At 46.6% G+C, this 21,317-nt stretch overlaps 1 protein-coding gene across 1 annotated transcript in view; it reads right to left on the reverse strand.

Moving 5' to 3' along the window:
* The window catches only part of lingo1a (leucine rich repeat and Ig domain containing 1a), a 321,591-nt gene that overhangs the window by 130,574 nt on the left and 169,700 nt on the right, over nt 1-21,317 (reverse strand). The window contains exon 2 of the mRNA XM_014124063.2: nt 5,946-6,084. The gene's annotated coding sequence lies outside the window, so the exon portion shown is untranslated. The remainder of the gene's footprint in view (nt 1-5,945; nt 6,085-21,317) is intronic.

A 21,317-nucleotide genomic window follows, 5' to 3' on the forward strand; every position in this document is an offset into this window, starting at 1 on the left:
TGAACCCAAACATAGAAGCAGACACACTAGACTCAACATAGAATTACATAAACATAGATCATAAACCAAAACCCGGAAATACTAAATCAAACGCCCTCTTACCAACACACCACCCTGAACCACATAAAACAAATACCCTCTGCCACGTCCTGACCAAACTACAATAACAATTAACCCTTATACTGGCCAGGACGTGACAGTACCCCCCCCTTAAAGGTGCTAACCCCGGAAGCACCTTAAAAAACCAAAACCAACAACAACAAAAAACACAACCCCAAACAACAAAACAAAAATTTCCCCTCTACTAAAAGGGAGGGAAGGGAGGGTGGCTGCCGTCAACGACGGCACTGTGCTACACCCCCCCTCCCCAACCCACCTATATCAGGAGGTGGCTCCGGTTCTGGCCGTTCCAGGCTGTCGGGGCGGTTTGGCAGCTCGGGGCAGTCTGGGCAGTCTGGCAGCTCGGGGCAGTCTGGGCAGTCTGGCAGCTCGGGGCAGTCTGGGCAGTCTGGCAGCTCGGGGCAGTCTGGGCAGTCTGGCAGCTCGGGACAGTCTGGGTAGTCTGGCATCTCGGGACAGTCTGGGCAGTCTGGCAGCTCGAGACAGTCTGGGCAGACTGGCCACTCTGGCAGTTCAGGGCAGACTGGCCACTCCGGCAGTTCAGGGCAGTCTGGCCACTCCGGCAGTTCAGGGCAGTCTGGCCACTCCGGCAGTTCCGGGCAGTCTGGCCACTCCGGCAGTTCAGGGCAGTCTGGCCACTCCGGCAGTTCAGGGCAGTCTGGCCACTCCGGCAGTTCAGGGCAGTCTGGCCACTCCGGCAGTTCAGGGCAGTCTGACCACTCCAGCAGTTCAGGGCAGTCTGGCCACTCCGGCAGTTCAGGCGACTGTTGACTGGCGGGCAGCTCTGGTGACTGTTGACTGGCGGGCAGCTCTGGTGACTGTTGACTGGCGGGCAGCTCTGGTGACTGTTGACTGGCGAGGCTGGGTTTACGCACTTGAAGCCTGGTACGTGGTGCTGGTACTGGGAGTACCAGATTGTGAACACGCACCTCCAGGCTAGTGCGGGGAGCGGGAACAGGACGAGTCGGACTGGGTTGACGCACTTCCGGGTCCGCATGAGAGACAGGAGTTGGAAACCCAGGGCTATGGAGGCGCACAGTCGGTCTTGATCTTACCTCCTGCACAACCCGTCTTGGCTGGATGGAACTAGTAGCCCTGTACGAGCGGGGTGCTTGTACAGGGCAGACTGGGCTGTGCAGGGGCCTGATGGTAGCCGTGCGTAGAGTGGGAGTTGGGTAGCCTGGTCCTCGGAGGCGTACCGGCGACCAGATGCGCTGCGCAGGCATCCTCCTACCAGGCTGGATGCCCGCTCTAGCACGGCACCTGCGAGGGGCTGGAATAACGCGCACCGGACTGTGCGTGCGTATGGGTGAGATAGTGCGCTCCTCAGCGAAACATGGTGCTCTCCACCTCATACGCTCCTCCATATAACCACGGGTAGCTGGCTTCCGGCTCTTCCTAGGCCTAGCCAAACTACCCGTGTGCCCCCCCAAAAACATTTATTGGGGGTGCCTCTCGTGCTTCTCCCTCAGCGCGTCCAAGGCCTCGTACCTCCGCCTCTCTGCCTTGGCTGCCTCAATTTCCCACTGCGGGCGGCGATAATCCCCAGCCTGGTGCCAAGGTCCAGCCCCATCTAGAACTTCCTCCCAGGTCCATCTCTCCCGCCAGTCCAACTCGAAGTCCCCTTTCTTCTTCTGCTTGGTCCTTAGTTGGTGGGAGATTCTGTCACGGTCGTCGCTAGAAATGGAGGACCAAAACGCAGCAGGTATGTGTATACTCATCTTCTTTATTTACCGGAAAAGAAGGAAAAACCAAACAAACACGTATACAAAAATAAACAAAACGATGAACGACAAAATGACAGCCTTGAAGGCACCACAGCAATCCAAGAACAATCTCCCACAACAGACAAAACACAAACACACCCTCATATATGGGACTCTCAATCAAAGGCAAATAGACAACACCTGCCTTCAATTGAGAATCCCAACCCCAATGAACCCAAACATAGAAACAGACACACTAGACTCAACATAGAATTACATAAACATAGATCATAAACCAAAACCCGGAAATACTAAATCAAACGCCCTCTTACCAACACACCACCCTGAACCACATAAAACAAATACCCTCTGCCACGTCCTGACCAAACTACAATAACAATTAACCCTTATACTGGCCAGGACGTGACACTGACATGCACTGTCAACTGTGGGACCTTATCCTGTTGGGGCTAGGGGGCAGTATTTTCACGGCCGGATAAAAAAACGCACCCGATTTAAACTGGTTACTACTCTTGCCCAGAAACGAGAATATGCATATAATTAGTAGATGTGGATAGAAAACACTCTAACGTTTCTAAAACTGTTTGAATGGTGTCTGTGAGTATAACAGAACTCATATGGCAGGCCAAAACCTGAGAAGATTCCATACAGGAAGCAACCTCTCTGACAATTTGTTGTCCTTCTGTTGTATCTCTATCAAAAATACAGCATCTGTGCTGTAACATGACACTTTCTAAGGCTTCCATTGGCTCTCTAAAGCCGCCAGAAAGTGGAATGGGGTGTCTGCTGTCTCTGGGCAAAGTATAGCAGCTCTGTTTGTGAGTGGTCAGCCTGGGGATAGTGAGACTGAGATTCGCATTCACGAGACTTCTCAATTTTTTTTCCTTCAGCCTTTGAATGAATACAACGTTATCCGGTTGGAATATTATCGCTATTTTACGAGAAAAATAGCATAAAAATGGATTTTAAACAGCGTTTGACATGCTTCTAAGTACGGTAATGGAATATTTTGAATTTTTTTGTCACGAAATGCGCTCACGCGTTACCCTTCGGATAGTGACCTGAACGCACGAACAAAACGGAGGTATTTGGATATAACTATGGATTATTTGGAACCAAAACAACATTTGTTGTTGAAGTAGAAGTCCTGGGAGTGCATTCTGATGAAGAACACCAAAGGTAATCCAATTTTTCTAATAGTAATTCTGATTTTAGTGAGCCCCAAACTTGGTGGGTGTCAAATTAGCTAGCCTGAAATGGCCGAGCTATGTACTCAGAATATTGCAAAATGGGCTTTCGCCGAAAAGCTATTTTAAAATCTGACATAGCGTTTGCATAAAGGAGTTCTGTATCTATAATTCTTAAAATAATTGTTATGTATTTTGTCAACGTTTATCATGAGTAATTTAGTAAATTCACCGGAAGTTTTCGGTGGGTATGCTAGTTCTGAACATCACATGCTAATGTAAAAAACAGTTTTTTGATATAAATATGAACTTGATTGAACAAAACATGCATGTATTGTATAACATAATGTCCTAGGAGTGCCACCTGATGAAGATCATCAAAGGTTAGTGCTGCATTTAGCTGTGGTTTTGGTTTTTGTGACATATATGCTTGCTTTGAAAATGGCTGTGTGATTATTTTTGGCAGGGTACTCTCCTGACATAATCTAATGTTTTGCTTTCGCTGTAAAGCCTTTTTGAAATCGGACAATGTGGTTAGATTAACGAGAGTCTTGTCTTTAAAATGGTGTAAAATAGTCATATGTTTGAGAACGCAAACATCCCACCTAGCCCATAGAAGTTATATAGACAGGTGTGTGCCTTTCCAAATTATATCCAATCAATTTAATTTACCACAGGTGGACTCCAATCAAGTTGTAGATGCTCAATGGAATCAGGATGCACCTGAGCTCAATTGCATGTCTCATTGCAAAGGGTCCGAATATGTAAATAAGGTATATCAGTTTTTAATTTTGAATACATTTGCACAAAATTAAAAAAAACAGTTTTTGTATTGTCGTTATGGGTTATTGTATGTAGATTGTGGAAAAAATATAATGTAATCAATTTTAGAATAACGTAACGAAATGTGGAAAAAGGGAATTGTTCTGAATACTTTCCGAATGTACTGTATAGCATTTCGCAAAAAAACACTGAAATGAGACCGTCAAGTAATAGAATTAAAAAAAATACATGTCTGTCATTGAACAACACCATGCCATGATTAGACACCAATCTTTTTCATAAGTTCTTACATAAATAAAAGCTAATTGACCAACATTTCTGAAAAGGCATATATTGTGTTTTGAAATTACACTCTTCACATTGTTCTGAAGATTATGCTAAAATTAGATTGATGTAACAACCTGTTAATCGGGTTAAGTCAATGTATTTAAGTTGAAGTTTTACCCTAATTTCAATTTTTACAATGCTGGTTGAAATTATATGAAATCAGAACTGGTTGATGACTTTTTTTCAAATCAAATGTATTTTCCATGTTGATTCCACGTCACAATAAGTTGACAAATTCACATTAAAACAGTGTTAATTCAACTAGTGTGTGCCCAGTGGGAAGATAAATAGCAATGACGTCTAAGAAATTGTCAAATATGAGCGTATACAGATGCGGTCCACCACAGCTTGTACAAACAGAGAGAATGTGTTCATTACCTTCTAATAAGGTGTGTGAAAACAATGGATCAGAATGTGTATTAGAAATGTTTTTATCACACAGACAAGATGCAATGGATCACCAGGTAATGATGCTCACATGTTATCAAGTGGGCTCCCAGACAGATGAGTGTGTGTAGTGGAATGATAGAGCTGGCAGTGGTGATGATGAGGCCTCCACCATGGGTGAGTGGGCTTGGACACATTACTGAGGTCAGCAGTAACATCTGTCCCCGCTATTGACAACCATTTAAATTACAACCTCATACAGTTCTCACACACAGAGTGAGAAATGAGTCTGAACGGATGTGTTTTGTACAGATGTTTTAATTGCTATTCTGTATCTTTACCTAGGTGACATCCCAGGAGCACAAATACTTCCTGCAGTTTAACTTCATAAACAAAGGCAGTGTGCGCACAAGCATGTGTAAAATAACTGAATTAATATTAAATTCATGCACTGTTGAAAAGCTTTGTTGGGTCTAATGCTTTTCAAATTGCCAATTTGCCATTATGCTTAAAAGGAGTGAATTGTGGTGCTGGAAATTATTTCCTTATTGACAAGCCATTAATCAAGCTCTGTGCTGGATATCAGCCAGAAAACCCTTAAAGACAGATGTGCCAAGACACAGCATTGTTGTGTATACATGTACACAGGTTTGTAGAGCATCATCACCACACCAACACATATTGACCCATTTTGAAATGAGATATGACGCATCAGAACTTGTCTATGAGAGGAAAAAACTATGTTTTAAGATTAAAAACAGCAACTACCCAGGGGGTTTGCAGTGGAGTGTTGAATTAGTCCATCTGAAGCAGGGCTGGGTCAGGAATTCAGCCAATAATATCTCTGCTCATGGGACAAGTGCCAAATAATCTTTAATGTCCACAGTTAGTCAAGACCTTCTAGCTTGTCCGCCAAGAGACAAAACCCTTAGCGGGACAATGAGTAGCCCCTACTGGCCCTCCAATACCAATGCTACACACCTATAAGCCAACTCCATGCAGCCCTGCTTAGCTTTCATGGGCCAGTTAGCAGATGGGTACAGGGTGGTATTCCTGCATACAGCCATATGGTGACACTATAATCTAGTTATATCTATTTTGATTGAGGAAGGGTAATATATTCACCCCAGACGTATCATCCATTTCATAACGTTTGACAAAAGAGATCTATCAGGTAAGAAGAATAAACTTCTCTGAAACGTAATCCATTTGGCTTTCAAACATATAGGATTGATACACATGCAGGTGAAAACAATCTGCAGTTTTAAATCACAAAACATAGCTTTATCATAACAGATGTATTGGTATAGGTAAACAGGCATATACTTACAGGGTTTACCATAAGATAAAGCTTTATAATCTTAAGCTTTATCATATCAACTGTATATGTATAGGTAAAATTCCATATACTTACAGGCAGTAAATGTTGGCCTGTTGATTCCAACTGGGACCTTATCACTGCGAGGAGGGCAGAAGGCTGCTGGTGTGAGGTTGGCTCTGTCTCCCCTTAAACCACATTCCCTCGCTGCATCCCTGCTCAACAGACCATCCACCTGCAACAGAAAACAACCCATTACAAAAACCTCAGTACAGGCTGGTGTATTGATGGCAAGACAGAAAGTGAAATACGAGTTATCGAAAGAACACATACTCTGATACCCAGGAAAGGTGTATAAGTGGATATTACACATTTTAAGGTTGTCCATCATGAAAGATGTATACATAATTCAACAGATAATTAAATATACAGTATTTGCATCCACTGGTCCATAGTACACAAACTGGTTATTGCCAGTCTAGTTACAACTCATATCTTTGTTGGTTATCATTGTGTTATATTTCATGAATATTTAATCATATTGTTAACACAATGATACATTGGGAGACTGTCAGAATACCTTCACTGAGCCATTACAACAGAGTTGTTCGTGAGACAATTCCTCAACACTTGAAATTCCTGTTCTTTATTGTCAAATTTTACCCTGAAAAAAACAGCAGACAACATTTGCGTAGATAATCAACTATTCCCTATGAAACATCAGGCAATGTTGTTATGCCAACAGAGGTAGCAACACACGAGCGGTAATGGCTCCGTGGTTGCCAATGCTGATCAGTAAAATTTCAATACACAAACATCTTTTCAAATACAAGAAAAAAAGTCTACCATGTCACACAAATCCACCGATTATCATACATTCTCATGATTAAGTCAGTTTTTGTGAAGGCACACATTCATAATTTCAGCTCTGCCCCTATACCTCACAGTTGTACATCATGCCAATAATGACTACCTTCTGTTTTATTTTCCTCTATGTAGGAGGGAGGTGATCAGATTCGGGAAATGTCAGAGATATGTCGAAGTTTTGGAGATCAGAGAAACCACAGTTAATTTGTCCTTTCAGACGGAAAAGGGAAATGAAGAAATGCTCACCAAAACCCCTGATGAACCCTATTGTAATGACTTAGTCATTGATGTTTTATTAAAGTATTTCATACTTCATACTGCGGAGTAAAATTTTTGCACCGGGAGAGTTCAACCAATGATGTCATTGGATGATTGAGCCTGCTGTCTGATAAAACAATGAATGAGGTTGTGTTTTCTAGCAATTGTTGTGGGCTTTGTGTTTTGCCGATTGTACAATCATGCTAGCAGCGAGAAGATATGGTTGTCTCAACGATGTTCCTATCTGCCAGGACATTGCTTTTTATAGTGGAGATCAAGTTCATAAATTGCCTGGCTGGGCTGATGACACAGTGGATTGCGCAGTTAGATGGAACAAAGTAAATACGCATTTTAACATCATAGATTTAGCCGGTGGTAATTTGTGGAATAGAGACCGGCTGAAATGTGATTTTAACCAATAAGCATTCAGGGTTAGACCCAACCGTTGTATAATTAAGCAATAAGGCACGAGGCGGTGTGGTATATGGCCAACATACCACGGCTAAGGGCGGTTCTTAAGCATGACTCAACGTGGCGCACCGGATGCAGACCTTAGCTGTGGTATATTGGCCATATACCACACCGCCTCTTGCCTTATTGCTTAATTATACAATGAATACTCTGGGAGAAAAAGGTGTAGATTCACGCGCAGTGCGTGGCAGATGTTTATTAAGCTTTTGCAGAAGGCAGGAATCGTGGTCACAGGCAGGCAGGCAGGCAGGCAGGCAGGCAATCAAAACCAAAACCTCACAACCATCCGAACAGAAATAACTCAACTAAATAGGGAGCTGATAAGACCAGGTGAGAAATGAACACAGGTGAAATCAATGAACAATAATAAAAGACAGGGCTACGTTCCAGAAAACAAAGAAACAGGGCTACGTTCAAGAACATATGACAATAATCATGGCCTCTAAACCGTCAAGCTGCATACTGGACCCTATTCCAACTAAACTACTGAAAGAGCTGCTTCCTGTGCTTGGCCCTCCTATGTTGAACACAATAAACAGCTCTCTATCAAGCAGATGTGTACCAAACTCACTAAAAGTGGCAGCAATAAAGCCTCTCTTGAAAAAGCCAAATCTTGACCCAGAAAATATAAAAAACTATCGGTCTATATCGAATCTTCCATTCCTCTCAAAAAAAGCTGTTGCGCAGAAACTCACTGCCTTCCTGAAGACAATGTGTACGAAACACTTCAGTCTGGTTTTAGACCCCATCATAGCACTGAGACTGCACTTGTGAAGGTGGTAAATTAACTTTTAATGGTGTCAGACCGAGGCTCTGCATCTGTCCTCGTGCTCCTAGATCTTAGTGCTGCTTTTGATACCATCAATCACCACATTCTTTTGGAGAGATTGGAAACCCAAATTGGTCTACACGGACAAGTTCTGGCCTGGTTTAGATCTTATCTGTTGGAAAGATATCAGTTTGTCTCTGTGAATGGTTTGTCTTCTGACAAATCAACTGTAAATGTCGGTGTTCCTCAAGGTTCCATTTTAGGACCACTATTGTTTTCACTATATATTTTACCTCTTGTGGATGTCATTCGAAAACATAATTTTACATTTCAATGCTATGCGGATGACACACAGCTGTACATTTCAATGAAACATGGTGAAGCCCCAAAATTGCCCTAGCTAGAAGCCTGTGTTTCAGACATAAGGAAGTGGATGGCTGCAAACTTTCTACTTTTAAACTCAGACAAAACAGAGATGCTTGTTCTAGGTCCCAAGAAACAAAGAGATCTTCTGTTGAATCTGACAATTAATCTTGATGGTTGTACAGTCGTCTCAAATAAAACTGTGAAGGACCTCGGCGTTACTCTGGACCCTGATCTCTCTTTTGAAGAACATATCAAGACTGTTTCAAGGACAGCTTTTTTCAATCTACGTAACATTGCAAAAATCAGAAACTTTCTGTCCAAAAATGATGCAGAAAAATTAATCCATACTTTTGTTACTTCTAGGTTGGAGTACTGCAATGCTCTACTTTCCGGCTACCCGGATAAAGTACTAAATAAACTTCAGTTAGTACTAAATACGGCTGCTAGAATCCTGACGAGAACCAAATGATTTGATCATATTACTCCAGTGCTAGCCTCCCTATACTGGCTTCCTGTTAAGGCAAGGGCTGATTTCAAGGTCTTACTGCTAACCTACAAAGCATTACATGGGCTTGCTCCTACCTATCTTTCCGATTTGGTCCTGCCGTCCATACCTACACGTACGCTACGGTCACAAGACGCAGGCCTCCTAATTGTCCCTAGAATTTCTAAGCAAACAGCTGGTGGCAGGGCTTTCTCCTATAGAGCTCCATTTTTATGGAATGGTCTGCCTACCCATGTGAGAGATGCAGACTCGGTCTCAACCTTTAAGTCTTTACTGAAGACTCATCTCTTCAGTAGGTCCTATGATTGAGTGTAGTCTGGCCCAGGAGTGTGAAGGTGAACGGAAAGGCTCTGCCTGGCTGGTTCCCCTCTCTCCACTGGGATTCTCTGCCTCAAACCCTATTACAGGGGCTGAGTGTCACGGTTGTCGTATGGATTGGACCAAAACGCAGCGGGAATATGTATATTCATCTTCTTTTTATTTTGAAAAGGAGAAACAACTAAATACGTATACGAAAAAGAACAAAACGAAACAGTCCTGTCAGGTGCAACAAACACTAAAAAAGGAACAACTACCCACAAAATCCCACAGAAAAACACCCTTCTTAAATAGGACCTTCAATTAGAAGCAATTAGGAGCAGCTGCTTCCAATTGAAGGTCAACCCAACAAACACCACGTAGAAATAGACATACTAGAACTAACAGTACTAAACTAACAAGAACATAGCCCAACAAACCCCAAAACACTCTAAACAAACACACCCCTGCAACGTCCTGACCAAACTACAATAACAAATAACCCCGTATACTGGTCAGGATGTGACAGTACCCCCCCCAAAGGTGCACCTTAAACAAAAAATAAACACAAAACAAATATTTAAAAAATGAAATTAAAATAAACCCCAAAACAAAAATAATCATAAATAAAGGGAGGGAACGGAGGGTGGCCACCGTCACCGACGGTTCTTGTGCTACACCCCCCCCAACCTCCTACTACGGAGGAGGCTCAGACTCCGGCCTTACTCCCCAACCTAACCTGTCCACCCCCGCTAACTGTTTATTATATTTTACCCTTCCCGAAGTCTCTGGACTAAGGCACATCGCTGAAGACCTCGGGCTGATGCGTGCCGCTGGAGACCTCGGGCTGATGCGCGTCGCTGGAGACCTCGGGCTGATGCGCGTCGCTGGAGACCTCGGGCTGATGCTCGTCGCTAGAGACCTCGGGCTGGAGGGCGACTCTGGGAGCTCCGGACTGGAGGGCGACTCTGGGAGCTCTGGACTGGAGGGCGACTCTGTCGGTTCTGGACTGGAGGGCGTCTCTGTCGGTTCCGGACTGTGGGCTGTCTCTGTCGGTTCCGGACTGTGGGCCGTCTCTGTCGGTTCCGGACTGTGGGCCGTCTCTGTCGGTTCCGGACTGTGGGCCGTCTCTGTTGGTTCCGGACTGTGGGCCGTCTCTGCTGGCTCCGGACTGTGGGCCATCTCTAGACGGGGTACTGTCGCCGGAAGCTCTGGACGGGGCACTGTTGCCGGACACTATGTACGGGGCACTGTCGCCGGACACTCTGGATGAGGCACTGTTGCCGGACACTCCGGACGAGGCACTGTTGCCGGACACTCTGGATGAGGCACTGTTGCCGGACACTCTGAACAGGGCACTGTTGCCAGAAGCTCTGGATGGGGACTGCGCACTGAAGGCCTGATGCGTGGGGCTGGCTTAGGAAGCGCCAGACTAGGGACACGCACCACAGGGCTAGTGCGAGGAGCAGGAGCAGGACGAGCTGGACTGGGCTGACACACTGGAGGCCTGGTGCGTGGGGCTGGTACTGGAGGTACCAGACTGGAGACACGCACCCCAAGGCTAGTGCGAGGAGTGGGAACAGGACGTACTAGACTGGGCTGATGCACTGGAGGCCTGGTGCGTGGTGCTGGCTTTGGAGGCGCCAGACTAGAGACACGCACCTCAGGGCTAGTGCGAGGAGCAGGAACTGGATACACCGGACCATGAGTAGGCACTGGAGGTCTGGAGCGCACCTTCTGCACAACCCGTCCTGGCTGGATGGTAATAGTAGCCCTGCATGAGTGGAGTGCTGGCACAGGGCGAACTGGGCTGTGCAGAGGCCTGATGGCTGCGTAGAGCAGGCGTAGGGTAGCCTGGGCCTAGGAGGCGCACTGGTGGCCAGATGTGCTGCGCAGGCATCCTCCTCCCAGGCTGGATGCCCACTCTAGCACAGCACTTGCGAGGGGCTGGGATCGCTCGCACTGGACTGAGAGTGCACATGGGCGAGATCGTGCGCACTTCCGCATATACCGGCGCTCTCCACTCCACACGCTCCCCATAATAAGCACGGGGAGTTGGCTTAGGGCTCACCCTTGGCCCAGCCAAACTACCCGTGTGCCCCCCAAAAACAACTCTTGGGGGTGCCTCTCAGACTTCCTCCATGGTCCTTCTCCCGCTAGTATTTGCTCCCAAGTCCAAAACTCCTTATAGCTCTTCTCCTGGTGCTGCTCCTTCCTCCGCTGCTTGGTCCGTTTGTGGTGGGTAGTTCTGTCATGGTTGTCGTATGGATTGGACCAAAACGCAGCGGGAATATGTATACTCATCTTCTTTTTATTTTGAAGGAGAAACAAGTAAATACGTATACAAAAAATAACAATATGAAACAGTCCTGTCAGGTGCAACAAACACTAAAAAAGGAACAACTACCCACAAAATCCCACAGAAAACCCCCCCTTTTAAATAGGACCTTCAATTAGAAGCAACTAGGAGCAGCTGCTTCCAATTGAAGGTCAACCCAACAAACACCACATAGAAACAGACATACTAGAACTAACATAGAACTAAACTAACAAGAACATAGCCAAACAAACCCCAAAACACTCTAAACAACCACACCCCTGCCACGTCCTGACCAAACTACAATAACAAAAAACCCTTATACTGGTCAGGACGTGACACTGAGTCACTGGCTTATTGGTGTTCTTCCATGCCGTCCCTAGAAGGGGTGTGTCACTTGAGTGGGTTGAGTCACTGACGTGGTCTTGGCACCCCCCCTTGGGTTGTGCCGTGGCGGAGATCTTTGTGGGCTATACTCGGCCTTGTCTCAGGATGGTAAGTTGGTGGTTGAAGGTATCCCTCTAGTGGTGTGGGGGCTGTGCTTTGGCAAAGTGGGTGGGGTTATATCCTTCCTGTTTGGCCCTGTCCGGGGGTATCATCGGATGGGGCCACAGTATCTCCTGATCCCTCCTGTCTCAGCCTACAGTATTTATGCTGCAGTAGTTTATGTGTCAGGGGGCTAGGGTCAGTCTGTTATATCTAGAGTATTTCTCCTGTCTTATCCGGTGTCCTGTGTGAATTTAAGTATGCTCTCTCTAATTCTCTCTTTCTCTCGTTCTCTCTTTCTTTCCTTCTTTCTCTCTCTCTGAGGACCTGAGCCCTAGGACCATGCCTCAGGACTACCTGGCATGATGACTCCTTGCTGTCCCCAGTCCACCTGGCCGTGCTGCTGCTCCAGTTTCAACTGTTCCGCCTGTGGCTATGGAACCCTGACCTGTTCACCGGACGTGCTACCTATCCCAGACCTGCTGTTTTCAACTCTCTAGAGACAGCAGGAGCGGTAGAGATACTCTCAATGATCGGCTATGAAAAGCCAACTTACATTTACTCTTGAGGTGCTGACTTGTTGCACCCTCGACAACTACTGTGATTATTATTATTTGACCATGCTGGTCATTTATGAACATTTGAACATCTTGGTCATGTTCTGTTATAATCTCCACCCGGCACAGCCAGAAGAGGACTGGCCACCCTTCATAGCCTGGTTCCTCTCTAGGTTTCTTCCTAGGTTTTGGCCTTTCTAGGGAGTTTTTCCTAGCCACCGTGCTGTACAGAAACCCAGCCTAAAACCCCAACCAGCACCTGCATTGCTTGCTGTTTGGGGTTTTAGGCTGGGTTTCTGTACAGCACTTTGAGATATCAGCTGATGTAAGAAGGGCTATATAAATACATTTGATTTGATTTGATTTTATATACCACGGCTGTCAGCCAATCAGCATTCAGCGCTCGAATCACCCAATTTGTAACGGCAAATGAACACATTTCTAGCAGCAAATATAGCCTTGGTATTAGTGGGATAATCAACCCTGGGTTCTATGCATTCTTTGAAAATAATGCAACTCCATTGAATGCATTGCCCCCTCGATGATTATCCCTTACTTAATCTGATCCTCTTGAACATGTTTAGATTCTAATGGTAAGTGGGTAATTACACATATGTAGTTTAGTTACATAAATTTGATGTGCCTTAAGAAAGTATTCACAACCCTTTACTGAATTTAAAATTGATAAAATATAGATTTTCTTTAGTCACTGGCTTACACACAATACCCCATAAGGTCAAAGTGGACTTATATTCAGATTTTTTTGTACAAATTCAGAAAAAATGAAAAGCTGAAATGTCTTTAGTCAATTAGTATTCAAGGCCTTTGTTATGGCAAGCCTAAACAGGTTCAGGAGTAAGATTTTGCTTATCAAGTCTCATAATAAGTTGAAATAATAGTGTTTAATATAATTTTTGAATGACTACCTCATCTCCGTACCCCACACATACAATTATCTGTTAATAAGGTCCCATGAGGCCAATGGTGACTTTAAAACAGTTACAGAGTTTAATGGCTCTGATAGGAGAAAACTGAGGATGGAACATGTAGTTACACCATAATGTTAACCTAATTGACAGAGTGAACAGAAGGAAGCATGTACAGAATAAAAATATTCCAAAACATGCATCTTGTTTGCAAGGCACTAAAGTAATGATGCAAAAAATGTGGCAAAGCAATTCACTTTTTGTCCTGAATACAAAGCGTTATTTTAAGGGCAAATCCAATACAACACATTACTGAGTACCACTCTCCATCGCCAACACTCAAACCTCCATCAAGGGTGGGCCTCGTAAGTTGGTAGACGCATCTGAGGTGGGCGTGGGGGCAGTTTGTCACAAAGACAGGGTAACCCATTGACATTGTTTCCTTGTGCTTTTTTTCTCTAAGAAACTGTCCTCCGCAGAGAGGAATTAACGAGAGAGGAATTTCAAGCATACTGGTGGCTCCATCATGGTTCAGTCTGCTTTCCATCAGACACTGGGAGACAAATTTACATTTTAACAGGACAATAACCTAAAACACAAGGTCACATCCACACTGGAGTTTTTTACCAAAAAGACGGTGAATGTTCCTGATTGGCCGAGTTACAGTTTTCACTCAACCCTGCTGAACACAAGTACTCAGACAGCAAAAAAGTGCTGCTGTCGACAGTCTGGGCGGTCAAGGACTTCACCAGTTATGTCGGCGGACAAAAGGTGATCATAGAAACATGTCACCAATTGGTGACTTTCCTGAAAAGCCAACGAATCCGTGAGGGTGCTGTACACAACAGCAAGATAGCGGCTTGGCTAATGACGCTGCAGAACCATGATGTGGTAGTCAACTACGCAAAAGCAGAAAACCTGCCTTTGGGCGGGGCTTTAGTGGTGTGTTGACACTGACTTCGCACCACCCCATGTAACATAGCTCCACTGTTGCCTTTGAACCATCACAACTTTGAAGAGAACGTGTGTCTTGGCATGACGATGGCATTTGTGGATGGCTGTTCTTACTGTCATCTAGACCACTTGCAAGCTGGTGTGGGATTGGTAAGGCACAACGATATTCCGTGCAAACCGCTTCAATTTCAGCTAGGCAACAAGACCAGCCAGTTGCTGATCACACAACAAATGACAGTGAAACACAACTTGTCAGAACTGGCAATCTGCATCGACTCAAACTATGCCAGACTCACCTTCTTATGCCACTTTCCGTTTTTGGAAACAAAAGCACATGACTACTTCGAGTGGCAAAGTGAAAAACAAAGAGCTCATTCAAGCCTGCGATGACCTCATAACCAAACACGACATACAGGTGTATTAGAAGAAAGTCAAGGGACATTCCAAATCACCTGGTCGTGACAAACTTGTCAACGACCATGCCAACAGCATGGTGAAATCTGATGCAATTCACAGCACCGAGGCGCCCATGGTATCTGCGGTAGCCATGTAGCACTGTGGAAAACATCTTCGCAAGAACATAATGTGTGTAACGTTCGTCGCCTGGTGACGAGGAAGCGGACCAAAACGCAGCTGGGAGCGAACACATGTTTATTCAACACACTGGAATTAAACATGTACACAAAAATCAAGAAAAATGCAGATACGTTACGTGCTCAAACAAAGAGACAACACCCCACCAACAGCGTGGGGAAGACAGCAACTTAAATGTGATCCCAATCAGAGACAATTAGCGACAGCTGTCTCTGATTGGGAATCGACAGAACCCAACATAGAAATAACCCACCTAGAGCCTACACAAGGCTAAAACGTAAACCAAACACAAACCAATGAAAAATACCTAACATGACACACCCTGACCCAATATACCCGAGTTCACCTGGTCAGGGCGTGACAGAACCCCCCCCCCAACGGTGCGTACTCCCGGCGCACCAAACTTAAGTCTATTAGGGGGGGGGGACCCGGTGGGCGCCTCACCCTCGGTGGAGGCTCTGGCCCCGGGCGTGTTCTCTCCCCGCCTTCACCTTCACCCTACCCCTCTGGCCCGGACTGGACCACTGTGGAGCGGCATGCTCAGGCTCCGGAGCGGAGCCGTCGACCGGAACAGGATTGGGGACACGCACCACTAACCTGGTGCGGGGAGCAGGGACGGGCCGGACAGGACTGGGGACACGCACCACTGACTTGGTGCGGGGAGCAGGGACGGGCCGGACAGGACTGGGGACACGCACCACTGACTTGGTGCGGGGAGCAGGGACGGGCCGGACAGGACTGGGGACACGCACCACTGACTTGGTGCGGGGAGCAGGAACGGGCCGGGCCGGACTGGGGACACGCACCACCAACCTGGTGCGGGGAACAGGGACGGGCCGGACAGGACTGGGGACACGCACCACTAACCAGGTGCGGGGAGCAGGGACGGGCCGGACAGGACTGGGGACACGCACCACTAACCTGGTGCGGGGAGCAGGAACGGGCCGGACAGGACTGGGGACACGCACCACTAACCTGGTGCGGGGAGCAGGAACGGGCCGGACAGGACTGGGGACACGCACCACTGACTTGGTGCGGGGAGCAGGGACGGGCCGGACAGGACTGGGGACACGCACCACTGACTTGGTGCGGGGAGCAGGGACGGGCCGGACAGGACTGGGGACACGCACCACTGACTTGGTGCGGGGAGCAGGAACGGGCCGGGCCAGACTGGGGACACTTACCACCAACCTGGTGCGGGGAACAGGGACGGGCCGGACAGGACTGGGGACACGCACCACTAACCTGGTGCGGGGAGCAGGGACGGGCCGGACAGGACTGGGGACACGCACCACTAACCTGGTGCGGGGAGCAGGAACGGGCCGGACAGGACTGGGGACACGCACCACTAACCTGGTGCGGGGAGCAGGAACGGGCCGGACAGGACTGGGGACACGCACCACTGACTTGGTGCGGGGAGCAGGGACGGGCCGGACAGGACTGGGGACACGCACCACTAACCTGGTGCGGGGAGCAGGGACGGGCCGGACAGGACTGGGGACACGCACCACTAACCTGGTGCGGGGAGCAGGAACGGGCCGGACAGGACTGGGGACACGCACCACTGACTTGGTGCGGGGAGCAGGGACGGGCCGGACAGGACTGGGGACACGCACCACCAACCTGGTGCGGGGAGCAGGGACGGGCCAGACAGGACTGTGAACACGTACTGGTGACCTGAAGCGTGGAGCCGGTTTAGCCACTCGTCCTGGCTGGATGCCCATCCTAGCACGGCATGTGCTGGGCATGTCCACCGGACGCACCGGGCTGTGCGGGCGCACTGGCGACACAGCGCGCAACTCCGCATACCATGGCTTGGTGTGGGAAGCAGGGACGGGCCGGGCAGGACTGTGGACACGCACCACTAGCCTGGTGCGGGGAGCAGGGACGGGCCAGACAGGACTGTGAACACGTACTGGTGACCTGAAGCGTGGAGCCGGTTTAGCCACTCGTCCTGGCTGGATGCCCATCCTAGCACGGCATGTGCTGGGCATGTCCACCGGACGCACCGGGCTGTGCGGGCGCACTGGCGACACAGCGCGCAACTCCGCATACCATGGTTCCTCCTCCAGATCTTCCCTCTGCAGGTCCTCAATCAACTGCCTCATCATCTTCGTCTCTTCCTCCGCCGTCATCCCCCACGAGAGCAGTGGTCTGGGCTCTTCCTCTGCCCTTCCGGACCACCCCATTAGCCCCCCCAAAACATTTTCTTGGGGGTGTTTTCCGGGCCTCCTCGACCGCCGCCTGCGACTCCGTCTACCGGCTGGCTTTACCTCCTCGACCTGGGAATCCTTCCGCCAGGGTCCTTTCCCCGACATTATCTCCTCCCAGGTCCAGAACTCCTTCCCCTCGCGAGCCCATCTCTCGCGCTCCTTTTCCTCCCGCTGCTTGGTCCTGGTTTGGTGGGGTGTTCTGTAACGTTCGTCGCCTGGTGACGAGGAAGCGGACCAAAACGCAGCTGGGAGTGAACACATGTTTATTCAACACACTGGAATTAAACATGTACACAAAAATCAAGAAAAATGCAGATACGTTACGTGCTCAAACAAAGAGACAACACCCCACCAACAGCGTGGGGAAAACAGCAAATTAAATGTGATCCCAATCAGAGACAATTAGCGACAGCTGTCTCTGATTGGGAATCGACAGAACCCAACATAGAAATAACCCACCTAGAGCCTACACAAGGCTAAAACGTAAACCAAACACAAACCAATGAAAAATACCTAACATGACACACCCTGACCCGATATACCCGAGTTCACCTGGTCAGGGCGTGACAATGTGTTGATAACTCATTCATTCCTGAGTGGTGACCTAGTAGCAATGCAACACCAAGATGTGTCCCTCGCCATTTTGATGGCTTTCTTGTCTGATCCTGTCAATCACCCAGTGTCTGATCTGGCTTTAGTAGGCTCACACGACGCGTTCTCTGTATGCAACTAAACAGCAGCTCCCACTTGTAGATGACCTACTAGTTTACGCTTCAGAAACCAACGCAACACAAAGGTAGGTGGTTCCTAAAACACAGTTCCTCAAACTCCCACTGGTACTGATGGCAGTCAGAGCCACACGCAATAGGTCTATGGGAATAACACCATTTGAGATGATGACGGGCCGGCAAATGACACTTCCCCTGCATCTCCTGTACCAACCAAGAGAAGTCACCGCAGCCACCGATACGTGACAGACTTGCAAACCCACCTCCAGACTACCTTTGCGTTCGCTCAAGGAAAGTTGGAAAGAAGTGCAGAAGGTGACAAGACCCATTACGACAAAAACAAAAAGATCTCATACCAGGTGTTCGAGGTCAGGGATAAGGTCTGGTACTACATATATGCCAAACCCATGGGCTTCGCGACAAAGTTCCTGCCCCACTGGACGGGGCCACACGAGATTGTGGTGAAGCTGTCAGCTGTACTTTATCAAATCAGAATCAGCAAAGGTCGACAAAACATCATATTCAAGTGGGTCCAGAGGAACAAATCAAGTTGTACACTACCCCCATGGGAATAGAAGGGGTGCAAGAAAGCACCGAATAGATGGAAACCTAGCTAAGTTAGAGGTACTAATAAAATTCTTAAGTATCCTCAGCTGATCCCTTCCAGGAGATCAATATGTCGCAGATCAATACGTTTCTTCTCTTCCCAGCCACAAGATATACGTTCATTATCAATGTTGATATTTGTCACATCTTCTCCTGCTCCTCCCCTCCGGCATACTAACCACCGGTCCTGGGATTCATCATTACGCACACCTGGCACTCATCATATCGCGCACCTGTTATCTCATTACGATTCACACCTGGACTTCATTACCTTCATCATTTCCTCCACTTTCTATGAGAGGAGAGGAGGAGCTAGATTCTTATGAGGGGTTCATGGCTCTGTTTAACCTCTCTGGGCTAGGTGGGACGTTAGCGTCCCACTCTATTCAACAGCCAGTGGAATCACATGCCGCGAAATACAAATACCTCAAAAATGCTATAACTTCAATTTCTCAAACATATGACTATTTTACACCATTTGAAAGATAAGACTCTCGTTAATCCAACCACGTTGTCCGATTTCAAAAAGGCTTTACAGCAAAAGGAGAGGAGAGTACCCTGTCAAAAATAATCACAGCCATTTTCAAAGCAAGCATGTATGTCACAAAATCCCAAACCACAGCTAAATGCAGCACTAACCTTTGATGATCTTCATCAGATAACACTCCTAGGACATTGTGTTATACAATACATGCATGTTTTGTTCAATTAAGTTCATATTTATATCAAAAACCAGCTTTTTACATTAGCATGTGATGTTCAGAACTAGCATACCCACCAAAAACTTCCAGTGAATTTACTAAATTACTCATGATAAACGTTGACAAAATACATAACAATTATTTTAAGAATTATAGATATAGAACTCCTTTATGTAAATGCTATGTCAGATTTTAAAATAGCTTTTCGGCGAAAGCACATTTTGCAATATTCTGAGTACATAGCGCAGCCATCACAGGCTAGCTATTCAGACACCCACCAATGTCGGGGCAACCTAAACTCAGAATTACTATTAGAAAAATTGGATTACCTTTGCTGTTCTTCGTCAGAATGCACTCCCAGGACTTCTACTTCAATAACAAATGTTTTGGTTCCAAATAATCCATAGTTATATCCAAATACCTCCGTTTTGTTTGTGCGTTCAGGTCACTATCTGAAGGGTAACGCGCGAGCGCATTTCGTGACAAAAAAATTCTAAATATTCCATTACCGTGCTTAGAAGCATATCAAATGTTGTTTAAAATACATTTTTATGCTATTTTTCTCGTAAAATAGCCATAATATTCCAACCGGATAACGTTGTATTCATTCAAAGAGTGAAAGAAAAACATGGCGAGTTCTCGTGAACGCGCAGCTCCAGTCACACTGTCCCCAGGCTGACCACTTACAAACTCTGCTCCTATACTTTGCCCAGAGACAGCAGACACCCCATTCTACTTTCTGGCGGCTTTAGAGAGACAATGGAAGCCTTTTAAAGTGTCGCATTACAGCACAGATGCTGTAATGTTGATAGAGATGCAACAGAAGGACAACAAATTGTCAGACAGGGCACTTCCTGTATGGAATCTTCTCAGGTTTTTGCCTGCCATATGAGTTCTGTTATACTCACAGACACCATTCAAACAGTTTTAGAAACTTTAGGGTGTTTTCTATCCAAAGCTAATTATATGCCTATTTTAGTTTCTGGGCAGTAGTAATAACCAGATTAAATCGGGTACGTTTTTTATCCGGCCGTGCAAATACTGCCCCCTACCCCCCAACAGTTTAACGTGCAAATACTGCCCCCTACCCCCCAACAGGTTAACCCCCAACAGGTTAACAGCTTCTACCCCCAAGCCATAAGACTACTGAACAGCTAATGAAAGGCCTACCCAGACTATTTGCATTTTTACGCTGCTGCTACTCTCCGTTTATTATCTATGCAGAGTCACTTTACCTCTACCTACAGTACTTGTACATATTAATCAATTACCTCAACTAATCTGTTCCACCGCACATTGATTCTTTACCAGTACCCCCTGCATATAAACTCACTACTGTTATTTTATTATTGCTCTTTAACTTGTTTAGGATAGGGGGCAGCATTCGGAATTTTGGATGAAAAGCGTGCCCAAAGTAAACTGCCTGGTACTCAGGCCCAGAATCTAGGATATGCATATAATTGGTAGATTTGGATAGAACACTCTAAATGTTCTAAAACTGTTAAAATAATGTCTGTGAGTATAACAGAACTTATTTGGCAAGCGAAAACCCGAGGACAAACCATCCAGGATTTTTTATTTTGGGGTGACAGTGTTTTCAATGGGTATTCTATGTGGATCTACATTTCTAAGGCACTTGCTTGCAGTTCCTATCGCTTCCACTGGATGTCAACAGTCTTTAGAAATTGGTTGATGTTTTTCTTTTGAGTAATGAAGAAGTATGGCTGTTCAGATCGTGGGTCGAGTCTAGTGTACTGTTGTGGTTGGGGCGCGAGACCTGAAAGCTCGCTCCACTTTGTTTTCGTCCGGTATTGAACACAGTTGATCCCGTCTTAAATTGTATTGATTATTTA

The sequence above is a fragment of the Salmo salar genome, chromosome ssa10, assembly GCF_905237065.1.
Source record: "Salmo salar chromosome ssa10, Ssal_v3.1, whole genome shotgun sequence".
Taxonomy (NCBI): Eukaryota; Metazoa; Chordata; class Actinopteri; order Salmoniformes; family Salmonidae; genus Salmo; species Salmo salar.